At 38.2% G+C, this 18,820-nt stretch overlaps 2 long non-coding RNA genes across 2 annotated transcripts in view; one reads left to right on the top strand and one right to left on the bottom strand.

Annotated features, from left to right (window-relative positions):
* The window catches only part of LOC307157425, a 196,123-nt gene that overhangs the window by 116,581 nt on the left and 60,722 nt on the right, over positions 1-18,820 (top strand). The gene's annotated exons all lie outside the window — the stretch shown is intronic.
* On the bottom strand, positions 8,618-9,095 carry LOC307156936. Its single transcript, XR_013820840.1, has 3 exons — positions 9,027-9,095; positions 8,740-8,934; positions 8,618-8,677 (listed from the first exon to the last, which is right to left on the bottom strand). It is a non-coding gene; the product is annotated as an uncharacterized lncRNA (long non-coding RNA).

Raw genomic sequence — 18,820 nt, 5'->3', positions numbered from 1 at the left:
TTTGACACCTCCACATTCTCACGTAAAATCCTTCCGCCAAAGCGCACATTTTCGTTTACACACCAACCGCCTGCCGGTGTGTAACGTTAATCTCCTCATCTGAAAAAGACGCCTGACAAGACTGACTAAACCCTAAACAAGTTTTTTTTTCCACAAAAGTCGTTATTGTCCGCTGTCAAGGCATCGCGAGTTCATGTTTTACAGCAGAAACAGACAAGCACTCGCACCCTTGTTGGTGAACACAACACGGCAAGTCCGTTTTAGCGACTCAGCGCGCAATATTCAGGTCAGATGTCACTTTGAAAAGACGCGCTGGCTAAGAGGAGTTTCGTCAAAGCTGACTAAAAGTGATCGAGGATGGATAATTTCAATGAACTCGTGATATCTTCTAAAGGGCGTAAAAGGAAAATAAAACCTGAAACATTTTCACGGAACCTTACTAAAGCAGCTCGTTTAGTGGTGAGGGAAAAGCTCTCTGTACTGCGTGTACGTTATCACAACAACAAAGTTTGTCAGGCGTCTATGTCAGCTGAGGAGATTAACGTTATGAAGATTAACCGAGTGTTGTATTATTTATCATAGCAATTACTTGGTTTTGTTTGACTCAGAAAGATGAAATGTGAATGTATCTGCTCTGCTAAAAAAAAACAAAAAAAAACTTTTAACATATTAAAGCATACTTTCAATTAACTTTAATTTTGTAATTTACCTGTATTTTTTAACTTGTTATTATTATTATTAATCAAAACAACCCAGCTGCAGTTTGATTGATATTACTTGGAATGCACAATAATAATAAAAAACATGATTTATGAAAATGAACAAGAACGGAGTACTTGCAAATGACCACTTCTGTAGGGTGTGCAATTTTCAAAGAGTTTAATTAAACGTTCATGTTATATATTTTGGTTGCATTTGTGAGTTAATAAAAACGTAACTGGTTGTGTGAACATAATATCTAAATATCGATTAATCGATCGATATAGCCCTGAATCGAATCGAATCGAATCGTATCGTGGAATTTTTTGAAGTATCGGAAAATATCGTATCGCTGGCTGAGAGAATCGATATCGTATCGTATCGTGATGAACTGTCCGATTTACACCCCTACTCAATAAATGGGCCCAAGAACTCAAAGACACTCTTTGGTTTGGTAAAGCCACAGAAGAGGCCGACAAGGAATGGCGATTTTTCTGTAATCAACATTAATGGTAGCTAGAATGGGCCAGAACTAAGTTCTGCTGCTTCGGAATAGTGGTAAACCATCTATACTGAACTGCAGCTTAATTGTGGTCAAATTAGCAGGCAGCTTCAAAGATTTCAGTTTTGACATCAATCCAGTAGCTAGGCCAAAGTGATAATATTCCCCACCTTCCATTTTCTCAGTTTTTATTTCACCTTGTGTCTTGAGAATTGTCCGAGCATCTCTTGGCAATTCTGGATGAAACACTCGCAAATGAGATTACTAATTACTAATTAGTAATTACTATACATTACTAATGAGACAGAAAAGGAAGAGGCCCAAAATCTTAGACTCGTCACTAACTCTGATGTTGGAGCTTCAGCATCAGAATCATCTGATTCTGAATCAATGTAAAATATAAAAATGTAAAATAAAAAAATAAAAAAAATAAATACACTTTAATGTAGGCCTATAAAATATACAATTCTCATTAAAGCTAGTGAATTACGCCCCCTCTACTGGACTCCCTCGCCCCCTCAGATCACCATAAATGTTAAAGGGATTTTAATGATAAAATATACTATTTAAAAATCACATTTGCCAACTGCATTTTCTTCCTATAGTGAATATCAAGCTAAAATAGCAATATTTTAGTTAAGGACAGTCTTAGGGAAAGTCGAATTTTGATTGGTCGTTTGAAATCAGAGAAAGTCTGAAATATTCGTATGCGTTTTTTTTCGTATTCTTCTTTCGGTGGCTCTGAATCGTCAAAACACCTCTCAAAATACTTGCTATGGATGCGAAACAAATTTTTTTTTTCATTGTCATTGTAGCTGTTCAGGTTGTTTTAACCGTAATATTCCGTTAAACGGGTTGCAACCATAGACTGTAAAAAAAGATGGATGACACCCCTTCGCTCTCTTCCATTGACGAGAACTGAAGCCGCCAGCGTCCCGATATGGCGCTGACATTTTGGAACTTGAGTCTGCGCAGTAGCGATCTCGGGACCAGACCTGCGCAGTAGTGAGCAGGAAGTAAAGCCGCGAAATCAACGCTCCGCCCTCACTCTCGCAGAATGCAGTCAGAGAGAGTGGATTCTGCACACTTTTTTAAAAATTGATTGCAGTACGACAAGAGACTTGTTAAAGTAAATACAATCTCCTCAGTCCTCCGAAGATCCCGAAAAAAATGTCCGTTGGTGCTTCAGTGACTACTTCGCTCAGAGAACCTGTCAATCACAGCTGTCAATCATGACGTTACACCACCGCATCACGTAACTAACTAAAAACCAACTTATTTTTAAAACAGACACTTGAACTTACATCAGCGTGATAAAAACGACAGCAAATGAAAGAAACCACCTTTGGAAAAAAGATATTTGAAGTGTAATTTAATTATTTAGTTGGTCTCACGTCCCGTTGAATAACACGGGGAGGTGGGACTTATGACCTATACTAGGACCAGTCACCGGGGGGCGATCGAGACGTTTTGGCTTCACTCTTCAGGGCTTGTGCGGCACACTTGGTTGCAACAAGCTGAGCATGTGGTTTTTTTTACTCCTGCTGTTGCTCGCAGGCCTTCAGGCTCCTTTTCTGAAATAAAACAATGCTTGTGTGCATGAACACAAGTAACAATAACCATTATATAATTTAAAAATGAAATGTGACGGCGCATGCGCGGGCAAAACTGCTGGGGTAAAACTGGCTCTGTGGCTCTGCAGACAGATATTATTGGCTGGCGCTGGTACTGGTACATCACAAGAAATAAATTAATACAGGCATGTATGGAACAACATTATAGTGAGTAAATCATGACGTTTTTTTTTGGAAGGTGAATTTTTTGATAAAAATCAAAACGAAACAATTTATTCTTTCATTTTAAATTGAATCAATTTTTAATCATAGAATAAGAGAGAAAAAAACTGACATGACCGTCAGACAAGTGGTAGGTGGAGATTTGTATTGCTGTTTGTTGGTTGTATGTTAGCTCACATGGTCCAGTGGTAGAACTTTTTGCCTAGCGTGTCAGAGGTCCTGGGTTCTAATCCGCACTCGTATTGGTTTTTTTCTCTCATCAAAACCGATGTTTATCAGTTGTTGTATATCAGACAGGAATAAGTTTGTATTTGTTTTGTAATTTCACCGGAACGAATAGACCGTCTCCACAATGGATTGAAGCTCGCGTCCGAGTGAAGACTGTGCGCGAACCACAAGAGAACACCCGGGCCACTGATCGCAGCGGCAACGAACACTTTGATCACTTGATTAAAAAAATGTATTTCAGCGCTAGATCACCTCTTATTAAACTAACGAACAAAACTGATGCTCAGCTAGTTAACTGGAGATGTTATATTTATTTGTATTGGTACATTCGTGCCGCGAGATGTTTCTATATGAAGTATGTGGGGCTTAGCCCCCCCAAGCCCCTCCCTTGAAGCCAGGCCTGGTTGTCAGGCGCTGTATAACAGTGCGCGTGCTCAGAAAAGGTGCATTTTAGAACAGAACGCCAATGAAATGTTTTCCTCAAAAATCGTGATATCACATAAGCACTAGTATAAAACGACTGTTATCATTTCTGAAAACAAACATGGAGTTACAAAACTGTATCGCACGCATATCGCAGCCCTGCTTGAGGATTATTACTATTTTGGATTTGTATTACGACGAGATGGTCTAATCGGCATTTCCAGTTACAACTCGAGACAGTTCTGCATTGAATAAAGTAAAGGTAAGTCATGTGTTCTGTGTAATTCTGGCCCGCCGCGGTCACTTCTGTGGGTAGCGCTAGGTGGCGCACTATGCTAGCGTTGGTTCTGCCGGGGTTCTCCGGCGGTCAGAAGAAATTGTTAATAGATTCCACGACACTAGCAATGGGTACAGACATGTATTTTGAGCTAGCTATCACAAAAATAGGCTGGACTTGGAGGTTTTGCTAACTTTATAACCTAGAAGAGAACCACTAAGTACTTTTGGCAGATTTTGACACATTGGTAAAACAAAAATCTATTTCAGTGACTGCACTGCGTCGGTTACTACACTAACCATCATGTTAACGATCAGCCTAACAGTATTTGATTTGGTACAATTCATTCATATTGAACGTATAAGCAAGCTTACCTGTACGCTTGTGCCAAGGGTCCAGAAATGAGCTGTGTCCGGTGCAGTACGTTGGTATACCACCCGTTGATCTCCCGGTCAACCAAAAATCGATGGATTTTCAACCATATTTCCCGGTCAACTATATATCGATGCATTTTCAATCATATTTCCCGGTCAACTATATGTCGATGACTTTTCAACAACAGCGTCGTTCCCGGTCAACTATAAATCAATGACTTTTCAACACATTCAGCGATCGTCCGGTAAACCAAATATCAATGCTTAATCAATCATAAAGTTAACTATAGATTAATGTTGTTCCAATATTGTTGCCATCAACATTAATAACATCAGGTTTTCATCGATATGGTAATGGTGATTCAACATTTATTTTGCATTGAAATTTCAATATCAACCATAATGATGATTCAGATGGAAAAACAATGTTTATTCAATGTTGGGTTGCTGTCTGGGAAGTTTGTGTGAATGATGTTATGAGTTATATTATGTATTTTCAGAGAGAACTCGTTAATTTAAGCATGAGTTGCAAGCTCTGTTGGCTAAAATAATGCCTTTCACTAACAGGCTGGATTGAGAGAAGGCCACAGATTGCAGCTTGTTTTTCATTTGTCTTTTTATTCATGCAGGTATGTTCACTTTCATGTTTCTGTTAATATTGTTTTTAATTAATGTAAAATGCTTTGTTTTTTTGATGAAATATGTTAAACAATATTGAGTTGTTTATTTGAGAAACTGAAATATGTCAAATGAGTAAAATGTGCTTCAGTTCACGGTAAATGCGACTGGATTGAAAGAAGGCCACAGATTGCAGCTTGTTTTTCATTTGTCTTTTTATTCATGCAGAATAAAATCCGGCTTGAGTTATTTCTGTTGCCCGGTCTCCTTCATCTAACAAACACAACGCAGAGTGAAATGAAGACCGGTCACACTAAGCTAACACAAACTCTGATGTTTTAAGTCCACCCAAAGAACAGCTACACCCAAGCACAACTGACAACAATACAGAAAATGCAATGGTCTCTGATGCGTCCAAATTAGAGGGTACATTTGTAAAATGTTTGTTTACTACTATTAATTAAAAACAAGTATTTCTGTTGACCCTATACATGTGGTAATAATAATTCTGTATTTGTAGCTAAGCAGAATCATAAATATTTATATTCTGATGTCAGCATACATTGGGAAAAAATAATAAGTCCAAGCCTATTCAAGCCCATTCCTGATATAATTTTTATTTTTATTTTTTCTTGAACCGGTTCAGATCTACGGAGCCCCTAAAGGGACCTTTGCAGAAATAAAAAATATACAGACTTTCGTGTGCTCACGAGAATCTTTTGCGTGAGCATGAGAAAACTATAGTGTGCTCACGAGAAAATTATCGCGTGCTCACGTGTTACAATTTACAGTTTGCATAGTGTCATTACTACAAATGTGGGAAAAGGGATGAGATGAGAGTGTATGGATACAGTTGGATGCATAAAAGCCACTAGAAGACAAGCCTGCAACCTTCAGCCAAAAAAAGGAAAGGAAACCAGAGTCTGTTTTTTTTTAATGGATATCAGTGGAGACACAGCCGGTGTGGTGAACAATTGAGTCCGATTGAAGCATAGACAGTAAAAGAAATGGACACAGCGACCCCATTGGAATCAACGGAGAAAAGTGAAGTCAATTAGAAGCTCTCACTTCCTGATGGCTGACCGTACTGCGCAGACTCAAACTGAGCTTGACGACGTAGATGTGACGTGAGCAACCCGTCTGTCTTCTAGTAGCTGTGCCAAGAGAAATCAGAATCATTCCCTTCCGAAACTTGCAGAGACGGAAAGCGTGAGTAGGAGCTGTTCATGAGCTACAGTAGGAGCAGGTGCAACTTTTGCTAAGTATTCTGATTAATTATTTTGTCATTTTGCCTCCACGTTCCCCCAATCTCTCTACTGTGCGACAGAGAGTTGCGTGGTTATGACGCAATCGTTAGCCTATTTTTACAAAAAATGCTTCTACTGGGCCATAACGTAAGATAAAAGGTAATGGAGCCTTTTATACATTTTCGTGTTTGTTTAGAAATAAATAATGGACAAATGAAGTCTTTAAACGCCTCAGATGTAAAGTTATTCGCTGTCAAAGTGACGCGAAAATGAATGGGAGTCAATGGAATGCTAACAGCAGGTGGGGGTCCGCTAATCAATGGCGGCGCCCGGAAGCTTCAATGTTTTATGAAACACTGCCCCCCTGGATTGAAGAGATGAGTCCGAGCTTAGGACCCAAGCAATCCGATTGGTTCAAAGCACGTTTTATGGGTATCGCTTTAGTGCCTGGTTACAAATCATACAAAATCACTTTATTGTAGAAGACGTTTGTACTACGTTACGAGTCATTAATGTATTTTAACTTATACGTTTCATATACTAGTATTTAACCGAAGCTATAGATTGTGAAATTAAACATTTCTCGTTGTTAGTGTGTTTTTTTAGTTAGCTTAGATAGTAGCATAGCATACAGCTAACGTTATCTGATGATCGTGCTATGAGCTTTACCTGAGCTTATACTGCACTGATACTGCCTTACCTTATTCACAGCAATTCGTAATGCAATTATAATTATGTCATTATTTTTTAACGTAATAATCAGCGCAATATGTTACAAGTACACTTTTTTTTTTTAATTAAAAATAATGTTTGTGTATATTACTATTTTTCTTATTAGCAGTTTAGACATTTAAATAAATGACTGAATGCTAGTTTTGTGGGTACTTAGTATAAATATTAATTGGTTGTCTAGCCTTGACTAAAGAACAGTATAATAAAATTACGGAATCACAAATCTTAATGTAATCAATCAAACCCCTTAATTCATATAATAATCTTTTATTTTAAAGAAATAAAATTTTTAGGTATGTTTTGTGACAAAGTTATTTGTTATTAAGCAATAGGGCATAATATACTTTTTTTTATTACAAGCATGTCATTTGTGTACTAATGCATATGATTTATGTCATAATTAATTCTTAAAACAGAACATCATACAATACAATAACATTTAATGTAATAAAATTAGTGAACCAAAACTTAATTTAAACCAAAAACTTAATTAAATTACACAATACAATACATAATGAATTCAACTGAATTATGAGATGTAATATATTAAATTTTTATTAACACAAAACTACAAGCAAAATGCACATCATTTTAGGACATTTATAGAGCTTTTTAAAATACACAACAATACAAAGCAGCTTTAAACAGACATACTCTAGTATGTCTTTACTTTCCTAAATACTTTTGTGATAGTCCTCTGGCTATACATTGTGAAGATTAAAAAACAATTAATGTTGAATTAGCTGTGTTAAAATATTTAATGAACTGTAAGGTTAAAGTTTTTTGAGAGCTAATGAGACACAAATAGATGCAGTGTCTTTTGCTGTATGTAAAGTCAAATCTTTAGTTTGAAGTAAATTCATGTTGAATGTGCAGTCAGTTCTTTGTGGAACCATCCTAAGGCCTAGATGATGCAGTCAGTCAATTTCCCCTTTGCATGGTGGGGTCGTGATTTGGTAGGCGAGGAGGCTGGACTTGGTGTCATGGACTGGCTTGAGGGAACTCTGCAAAACACACAAACATGCTGCAACATGTCACGTGCAACTGTACACTCGCAAAGTCTTTAGTGCTATGAAACATCACTCACTGTTTTTACTTTGATGGGCAAGCTAGAAGGCGCAACACAGCAGACATAGTTAGCTCATTGAACCTTGGTGTCATGGACTGGCTTGAGGGAACTCTGCAAAACACACAAAAAGTGGACCATCTACTGTAATGTACTGCCTTTCTCACCATCCAGGTTAATGTCACGCCGCAGGAATGGTTTGAATTGGGACACATTGGTTTTCTGGCAGAGAATGTTGCCTGATTTGTCTGCAAGTGTAGCAACCCCCTTTTCCGGTAATGTCTTTGACTAGAAAAGGGCCTGTCCAGTTCCCCTCTAAACGTCCACCTTTGCGTCCCTCTTTTCTTTTGTTTGCTTTGAGTACCTCCTCTCCTTGAAATGATTTCACATTTTTTATTTTCCTTGACTCGTACTCCACCTTTTGCTTCCGCTGTTCTTTTTCAATGTGATCCCGCACCTTATGAAAATAATGTATAATAAAAAGACTGAATAGAATACCTTAAATAATGTGACTTATTACTTAATTATAGTTCATACTACAAACAATCACATTTGCCTGTACTGCTGTCACCTCTGCTATCCGTGTGTCCATTACAACATTCGGATTCTCTGCTACAAAGCAATCTGTCTCAGATACTACCTTTGTGTTTAGAAACTCTGGCGTGATTGGGTGCCGGTTAAACATCAAAAAGAATGGTGTATACTTTGTAGAGCCCTAAAAAAAAAGTGTTTCAACAAATTACATTTACATATTATTTTTTAAGCAGTTTCAATTACCTGCTTTGAGGTGTTGATAGCATGCACCACATCCTCCAGGTTTTCGTCCCAGTCATTCTGCATGCCATTGCAGTACTTTGACAATGCCCTCTTTATAGTCTGATTAGTCCTCTCATCCTGTCCATTTGACTGAGGGTGGTAAGCTGATGTGACACACTGCTTCACACCCAATACCTTAAATATGTCCTCATTTAGCTGTTATCAAAAAGGTATGCAAGACATGGTAGATTCTTATAACGTATTGCCAAAAAAATTTAATAATAAAATCTTAACTAAATAATAATAACCTGGTTCACAAACTCCCTCCCCTGGTCTGTGATTATTCTTTCAACCAGTCCATATGCATTAAATGCTTGTAAGACCCCTTTAGCCAACTCAACTGCGGTCTTACACTTCAGGGATTTGGCGAAAACCCATTTGGTGAAGAGGTCAGTCATTGTAAGGACATAAATGTTCCCCTGAGGACTGGTTGGAAATGGTCCCATCAAATCCATTCCTATTACATTCCAGGCTTTAGTGACCTTGATAGGGTGCAACACTGGAGCCACTGTTTTAATAGTATCATTACGCTGACACTGTGGACAATGGGCAATCTAAAAATAAAAAAAATTGTAGGTGTTTGTAACATTGCAAACAACAGAAACTCATTACTTTGTACAACTACATCAGAGGTCTCAAACTCAAGATAGGATCTTGAGGACACGACTTAACACCATTAAATATTTAATAGAATATCAATATATGATCTTGTGGCCTCAATATAATATGTCGTGGCCTCTACATAACGTACCCATGAGTTAATTATTTACACTTGAGGGGCTGTATGAAACCATCTCGTGGGTCGGGAATTTGAGTCTACAATTATCTTACCCACTTCGTGACGTCCGAAAAGATGCCTTGCCAGTAGTATGCGCTTGCAATCTTATTAAATGTCCTTGTTCTCCCCTGATGCCCACCTGTAGCTGGGTTGTCATGGCAGTCCCGAAGGACTCGTTCCTTCTGTTTCTCATCCATGACAACTAGACGGTTTGATCTGTTTGCAGTCTTGTAATAAAGATGTCCATCTGTGTTAGAGACATAAAGAGGTAATGTGAGGGAATGCAACACACAGTATTTAAATCATGTTATTTATTGAAGAAAATATTATGTAAAATTAGTTGTTTTATCATAAGCAAACGTAGCGGATACTGTAAATTACAGAATACATAACACATTAAAAGGCAATGATATTTTTTCTACTTCCCCACACAATGAACTTCTTAGAAGAACGCCTGACAAATCTCTTGCGTCCGTTGTCAGCGTTCTCTCGGTAAACTCCACGCTCCATGTACTCCCTCACCTCAGCATGCAACGAAAACTGTAACATAACTTTAATGTAAAACAAAAGCAATGATATTTGGTTGATTAAACGTATTAATTGTGCAGTCAATCGATCCAAAAAATTAACTAGATTAATTTAAAAAACTGATTAATTGTGATTGATCGCAATTAAAAACTCTCAAGTTTCTATAAGTTTTTAATATATTTTATCATTTAATAATTTCACATTTAATCTCCAGATTAATGTAGAAACAACATAAAATAACTAAATAAAGACATTATATTTTATATATATAAAACATATATGGCTTTATTGCTAATGGCAGAAGTGCACTCAACATCTACCATGATCTTGTTGAGAGGGCCAATGCACCATGCAGATATCTTCTGACCTACAAACTTAGTCAGGACCACTTGGAGCTCTTCTTTTCTGCCATAAGAGCAAGGGGTGGGCACAATGACAACCCCAATGCCAAGCAGTTCAGGAGAGCATACAAACGCCTACTTGTGAGGCACCAAGTGAAAACAGGCACAGGCAACTGTTTGCTTCGAGACAACACTTACATAGCTGTAAATGTTGCCCGCAGAATGGAAGTGCAGTTAGTGGAAGTGGGTGTGCCTGAAGATGACACCATTCCTGACCTCCCAGATGTATGCAGCCTTTCTGAATACAAAGAGGCAGCGATCAGTTAAATCACAGGATTTGTGGTTAAGAAGATGAAAGAGAAAATCACCTGCTTGCCTTGCTCACAGGCATTGACAACTGATGGTGCTGCACATGATTTCATTCATCTAAAAGACAGAGGCGGTCTGCAGAAACCATCACCAGGCATGGTGTCTGTGTGTCAGGCCACAGAGAAATGCATTCAGAGGAGGATCAAAACAAATGGAGGTGAGCTTCCCCATGGACGTGGAGTCACATTGACCAATGTCAATCAGGTTCTTGCAGATTGTGCCGATAAAGATCTTTTCCCACATCTCCACAACCATATGTTTAATACATGTGTTGAAGTGAACCACATTCATGTCCTAGTGAAGATGGCCTCCTTGTGGTTTTGCAAAGTCAGATTTAATCACTTTGCGAGAAGGAAAACTGAAATAGCAAAATCTGGCAAGATGGTTCGCAGACAGCTGACTAAATTAATCCATTTTTATGGCGAGTAATTTCAGTATATTTGTCGCCGTCACCACCTATCAAATTTATCCTCTGCTAGTGATGATTTCAGCCCCATTCACACCATGAGCATGAAATCATGGTAATGACGCAACTAGTTATTTATGTATTAGAATATACATGTTTTCACATAGGTTATTATTAATAATGCAATGAAATCAATAATAAGTAACTAATAAATTAAGTATATAACAAATATATGATATATATTATAATATGTAATTAATTATATATTATTTAAATAATAGTTATTATTAAACGCATGCATACTATACAGCTATATATTTATTAGAATCCCACTAGTGACACAGGGCCATTATAAAAGCGACACCCAGCGACATCCTCCTGAAGTTCTGTTGCTGCTGGTGATGATTAACAGTTCGGATAAACAGGACTGAATCATTGACAGAAGAAGCATCGACTCGGACTGATCCTCCTGAAGTTCTGTTGCTGCTGGTGATGATTAACAGTTTGCATAAACAGGACTGAATCATTGACAGAAGAAGCATAGACTCGGACTGATCCTCCTGAAGTTCTGTTGCTGCTGGTGATGATTTACAGTCCGCATAAACAGGACTGAATCATTGACTAGATTCCTCATCAGCTGTTTGATCACAGGAAGCACTTGTGAATAAATTAATGTTTTACTGCACTTCCACGTAAATAAGTTTAATGTAATTATACACTATGGTAAAGTTTAAAATTGTAATCATCCTTTAAGTTAATAGTTTGACAGTGTTTTTCTAAATACAGTTTGTACTCAAAGAGTTTCAAGTTTAGAGTACATTATGAGTTTTGTAACTATCAGTTCTACCAGAAAGACTCGGGAGAATTAATACTGTGACAATGAACATTTATTTAAGAGCTCAGCAAACAATCAAATTCTTTGGCGTAGGCCCCGTCCGTAACTCGCATTCCGAGGGTACGGAATCTGCATATCCTGCCTGAAGACGAAGGCAGGGGCGCAGCTCACCCCCTGCGAAGTAAGGAAGGGGGCCATCTGGTGGTTGTGTTGGTGGTGGTGGGGTGGAAGGAGGGGAGGACATCCTGGCGTCTTCAGGGTAGAGGGGAGAGCCCGTCTGGAGGTGATGGGGAGGATGGAGAGGAGGACCCAGCATAGAAATGTTAGGGAGATGAAGGAAAAGTCCCGTCTTGGTGGTGGATGGGGAGGATGGAGGTGGTTGAAGCGACGGCATCTGCGAACTCAGACATGTGTAAGTACCACCCTTTTATACTGGCTATTAGGATATGATTGGATAGATGAGAAGGTAATACATGACGTGAACGATTGAGTCTTCCTGGCAGAACTTGCGCTAGGCTTCATTTCCTACAGTTTATACTTGGCTATGTTCATAAATAAAAGTTATACCAAAAAACTTTAAGCATTCCTTTCATTTGAGTTTGATAAAATGAAAATGTTCACGTTATTTATGTTACATCTATGTAAATGTTATATTTTTGTTGTATTGTTTATATTTTTGTTTATAATTAGGGCTTTCAATTTCTTTATCTATTTTAATGAACAAGATCGAACAAACGAGTGAGTAAAATGATCCGAACTTCCCATCACTCACAGGGTGCCATCAAGTGACAGTCTGTTCCTGGTGTCAGTCTTGTTTAGGCCAATAACTGAAAAGGTTCGCTCAGCATCAGCATTTGACTGTGGCAGGCTCAACACAATCTGGGCAACCTTTGATCATTTTTTTGATCATCACACAAAATGGGGGGAAAAGTTTTTGCACTTTAAAAAAAGCAAAACTGTTTTTCACAATTTTAATCACATTTCCTGCATTTACATACCTTTAGGGACTATGGTGATACAAAATCCAGGAAATTATTAAGTTGATTATAATGATAAATTGTGCCAAAAAGAATATAGTAGGCTACTAAACTATGTAAGAAAAATATGTCTTACTTTCTTTGTTGTTTAGTAGGGGCCAATTGCCAAGACTTGAGAGAATCATTTTATAAAGTAAAAAATGTTCACCATTAATGTTTTGTGTGCAAATAAAATTTAAATAATGTGAGACTCAATTTCCACTGTAATATAGAAACAACATAAAGACAGTATATTTTAAACAATTGTTTAATGCCATTTTTTTTATGAATGAAGGCCAGTATCACTGTAGCTACTGATGTCTCCATGAAAATGATTTTTTACTTTTGAAAATTATAACAACTTTTAATAAAAGTGAACTTAAAACTTTCCTCACATAAACCCAAAAATAAATGTAATATTTACATGTGCCCTTCCTGTCTAACAGGTATGGGCCCGGTTTCCCAAAGCGTTCTTATCTCTAAGTAGTTCTTAACCTATTCCTTAACCTCTCTCTTAACCTTATGGCACGATTCCCGAAACGTTCGTTCGCTAAGTATATCTTCTATAAGTCACACTTTCGTAAGGTTGGTCTGGACCACTCTTAGCTTTACCTTATCACTGTTGCAGGTCTATATGAATATAAATCTGAAGTTTTAATACACCCAGACAGTATTAAATTAGGCTAAGTCAAGTGTTTTCATGCAAAGAATAAAATTATCATTACACTGATTGTTGTTAGATTTTTAATTATATTATTATACAATATTATTAATTTAATTAAAACGCTCTTTTAAAGGCCAGTGAAAGCATAGGCTACTGTCAGTTAAGTCCTATTCGGACGCTAATATTGTTTCTCATGGGCTCGTCCAGTATTTTAATTAAAACGCTCTTTTAAAGGCCAGTGAAAGCATAGGCTACTGTCAGTTAAGTCCTATTCGGACGCTAATATTGTTTCTCATGGGCTCGTCCAGTATTTTAAACATTTACAGGGGTAAGTCGGTGATTTTAGTGCCATCCGAATCCATAATATCAGTGTTTTTCTCACCCAACCCGCGTAAAATCCCTGGCCAAATTAGTACCTTCTGTTTTTTGACAAACAGGTCGTGTGGTAATTTAATTGCCGTCTGAATCCACATCTCTGAGTTTACAAGAGATTCAAAATTCATGGTTTAAATCCTTTTTGATCACTGCCGAGCACCGTACGCAAGATGTAAACTTTTATTACTGAAATGCTGGAAAGTATTTACAGTACAAGAACAATATTTCATCGCAGCTCCACCTCAGCGAACAAAAATGGGAAAGAGAAGGCACGTAAATTTTTGAAAAGGTTATTGTGGCAGCAATATATGTTACAATTTTAAAATATGTAGGCTAGGCTATTATAGGCTATTATAGTTTGGATTATTTTTTATAATATCCAATAATCATAATAAATTGCAATTTCAACTATTTCTGAAGTGCTTCATTTATAAAGATCACCGCTTTCTCACATAAACAAGCCCCTGCACGAGAGAATAATTGATTCTCGAGCCATCGATATCAAACAATTCAGGACCATCGCCACGGACAGCGCCGGGTAACGTCGCACGTAAGAAGGTATATCTTAAGCAGCTTCCTAAGGTATGGTTCGGGGAACACACTTAGGAACATAAACAACTTTGGTAAGATATATCTTTCGAGCTTTCTTAGCGTGCTAAGAGTGAGCGTTATCGGGAAACCGGGCCATGAAATATACAGAAATTGAATTAGGTTATCAAACAGTCCGCACTGCATAAATTAATTAAATTTAATTAATCCTTATTAAAGCTGCAAGTGTTCTTTAGTCAAGAGCAGTGAGTGATTTTCTCTGTTCCCTTTGTTCTTTGGTTAACTTTACTGACTACAGAATTAGTGGCTGCTGTCATTTTAAAATCTGCCGCTGCTGACAGGCTCTCACGCATCTCATTTTCTCATTTACTCTTGTTCATTTAAGACTTTATGTAACTAATTTAAGACTGCTTATTGTTATGAGGATACTCGACAAAACTGACATTTTGGCATGTGTTATTGTTCATTCAAGCGCGAAAGAGAACTGCCCAGCAAAACTGATTCTGGCGCGCTGTCTGTGCGCTCAATACTAGCGCGAGTCTTACTGTGCGTTGTGTGTGTGAGTGTGAGCGTCAGGACATTCACAGACAGCACGATACCTGCTCTGCTCATTATAACTTTCAGTGAGGTATTTTTAGTGTGTGCAAGCAACGTTCCTGGACGCTCCGTGTCCTGCTCGATCCTGCTCCTCTTTGGCGATGACGGCGTGCGGTTAAAAAATCATAAACTAATTTGAAAGTGAGGGGGGGGGAGACGAACGGGATTTCGAAAAGAAGGGGGGACATGTCCACATAGGTCATTACGCCCGTGAGTGAAAGGTACACCATTTTGTTATCTGCTTACCTTGATTGTCATCCAAACTTTCAAACGTGCATCAGTGGCTCCGACTCTCTCTGAACTTCTCACACGCAACTGACGTATCAGGTGCAAGGTTTTCAGCGAATCAACGATCAGAGAATACTGCAGTGAGAACGTTGTAGGCAGATATTGCAGCTGTGGGCCTTAAACTCCTCTCCTGTAATTAATACGCAGTAGCCTAGTATAGTCATCAACAGAAAATGAACGGATTGAGAGGGGAGAAAAATGGATTTTGGCGTGACATTTCTTGCGTGTGCGTGAGATTGATGCTGAAAGCGTGAGTGTCACGCCAGATGCGTGAGAGTTGGCAAACCTGTAAAACCTCATGTGGAGGTCTTTATGTTGAGCCAATACATTTACTCTGGAATAAAAAATAAAGAGACTTAAAAGTTAAAATATATACAGTATTTATTCAAACAAAAATAATAAACAACCACATACAAACTCCTGACTACATTCACCTTGGGGAAACAATTGAGGAAGTCATATCAGGTGGAATGGCTGGGGTAAAGCAAGGGGTTTAGAGAAAGAGGAAAAAGAATGGAGAGGAAGAGCTGTGACAGAACAGTGTGATGCCTACCTTTGTACATTAACAAAAGAGTGCACATTAATCATCACATAAAGTATAAAAATCCTGAACAACTTTTAATGCCAAAACTTTTGGTGTGAAATCCAAATCCAGCATCACTCTACTGGATTTGGTATTTCAGACACCGGGCAATATTTTTTAAAAATATATCATTTCCCAGAGGGGTGAAATGAACTCCATCGTGCAAAAATTGTCCAGGATCTCTATGCTTTATCTGAGGATGATGTACAATCTTTCCACCAAGAGTACGAACAAAGGAAGACATCACACTGTTAACATAGCGCTGGGCTTTGTCAATCTTCTTGGGGTGGGAAGACCTCCACCGGCATCTCTGGGTGATGGCAGAGAAGATGATTTTCATCTGAGGGAATTGCCGATGGAGGTCATGCAAGTCCTGCTTGATCCCTGCAACAAGCTTCACGCTTTTAATGGTCCCAAGGTCATTGCCGCCACAGTGGACCAACAGGACATCGGGCACAGCTCTTCCTCGAAGGCTCTGATGGAGGAAGGAGAGGAGATTTCTCCAAACCATGCCACCCCAGCCAAACCACCAGACCTGGGGCCTCATTTATAAACGTTGCGTACGCACAAAAGAAGGCGTACGCCGCGAGCTACGCAATAATTGGTATTTATAAAAAGCAAACTTGACGGGAAAATGTGCGGTCCTTCACGCAAGCTCTGACCCAGGCGTACGCACAAAAACGGGTGAAATGAGAAATGGCGACACCGTCGGCAGATGGAAGAAACACGTGAAAGTGTGTGAAACTGTAGACCGTTGTGTAAAAGAAATGGCAATACTGCGTCTCATAAATAACATGAAGACTTCACAAAGCAAGTCTTACAATTAACAGCCTACACAAACACCCGTTTGATCGATCTGCAGTGTAAAACAAACAAAATCAAGTGAAGATTACAACATAAATGCAAATTAACACATATTTGCAAACAGATATAAATATGTTCTGCAATAATATTAGCATGTTATGCAATTCATCCTCATAACACATCTGTAACTTGTCAGATGCAATCAAATGGATGGTAATAAAATGCCATGATGCCATCACAATGCGTAATGACGCACAATGGCTGATCATGCGCTTCACGCTTGCGCGTGAGTTAAGTTACATTTCTTGCTTTTCCTCTCTGTGTTTGCCATGATTTCGCAATCGATGAATATTAACTTGTGGGCGTTTCACGGTCTATTTATGGGCAACTATGGGCGTGACATGAAGCCGCAAAAGCTGCGCTACATTTAGAATTGATTGTGATTTATTAAGGGAAAACTGCGTAGGATGTGCGTGCGCACGGTTTTATAAATCCGAATATTTCTGTGTGTACGCACGTCCTATGTTTCATCCGTACGCCACTTCTGACGCAAATCTTACGCAAAGTTTTATAAATGAGGCCCCAGGGCATTCAGACCAAGGTTGGTCCCTCGCATGTTTTTCCCCACGGCGAATGTAGCTCTCCCCAATAATGTATATTTTGGGTCCTGTTTATTGTAAAACAAAAAAAAACAACATTACCTTTAAAAAAAGGATCTGGTGTAATATTAAATGTAACTTAAATTATATTTAATTTTTCCATATTTTACCAAATATAATTATTTTATTTTAATTATTTTAACTGGATTTAAATTTCAGTGTATTTAGATCATTCTCAAATTATTCTCAAATTAAAAATCTCATGGTGAAATCACAATACAAGATTTTTATTTCTAGATATTTTCACGTAATTTTTACTTACTCTTGACTTCTGTGGAGATGAATGAGGATGTAGTGTCTCTTGATGCGATTTTTGTCTAAAATGAGGATAACAAAAAAAGAAGACAATGACTAACAATCCATTCAAATATAGGCTATTGCTTCTGTATGAGAAAGCTGAGGTGTGTTGCATTAATAATGAGTTGCTAACATATTGAATGCATGTTAACATTAGATTATAAGATGCTAACCTAACTATGAGCTAAATATGAAAAATATGACTTCATGAGCTAAATATGAAGTTGATTTAGCTGTCTGCCAAATTGTGATAGTTTAATTGTAGTAATATGAGTACTCGTATTTTACAGTTTAGGATATATTAATGTTTTACTTTTTAAATATGACTATGTGGTCAGTAGTTGTACTTACCTTATTTTAATGAGGTACTGCAATCAGCAGACATCAAAGTTGGAGCGGAGGAACGGAGCAGACAGAGTGACTCCACTTAAAAAAGTGCAGGGGCGTGTGCTTGCGATTGATTCTGCGAGAGTGAGGGCGGGGCCTTGATTTCGCGGCTTTACTTCCTGCTCACTACTGCGCAGGTCTGGTCCCGAAATCGCTACTGCGCAGACTCAAGCCCCAAGATGTCAGCGCCATATCGGGACACTGGCGGCTTCACTTTTCACCAATGGAAGAGAGCGAAGGGGTGTTGTCCATATTTTTAACAGTCTATGCTCTTCAATCGGACTCAATTGTTCACCACACCGGCATTTCAACATTGATTCACCGGTGAATCAACGTCAGGGACCAAGGTTGAAGCAACGTTGGAGTATGATTCGATTTTGCAAAATGATTCAACGTTGAAATCGTGACGTTGTTTCACCATTGATGTTGTGACGTTGTTTCGCTGTCTTGCAGCGACATCGAGTTGAATTAAGTATTGATTTTGCAAAACGAAACAACGTTGAAAATGCAACCTTATATCAACATCTTATTTTTCAACATTGAATAAACTATAGATTGAGTTTCCT

The sequence above is a fragment of the Squalius cephalus genome (genome assembly GCF_949319135.1).
Source record: "Squalius cephalus genome assembly, chromosome: 4".
Taxonomy (NCBI): Eukaryota; Metazoa; Chordata; class Actinopteri; order Cypriniformes; family Leuciscidae; genus Squalius; species Squalius cephalus.
The sequence above is the reverse complement of the archived record's forward strand: the minus strand, read 5'-3'. Positions and strand labels throughout refer to the sequence as shown.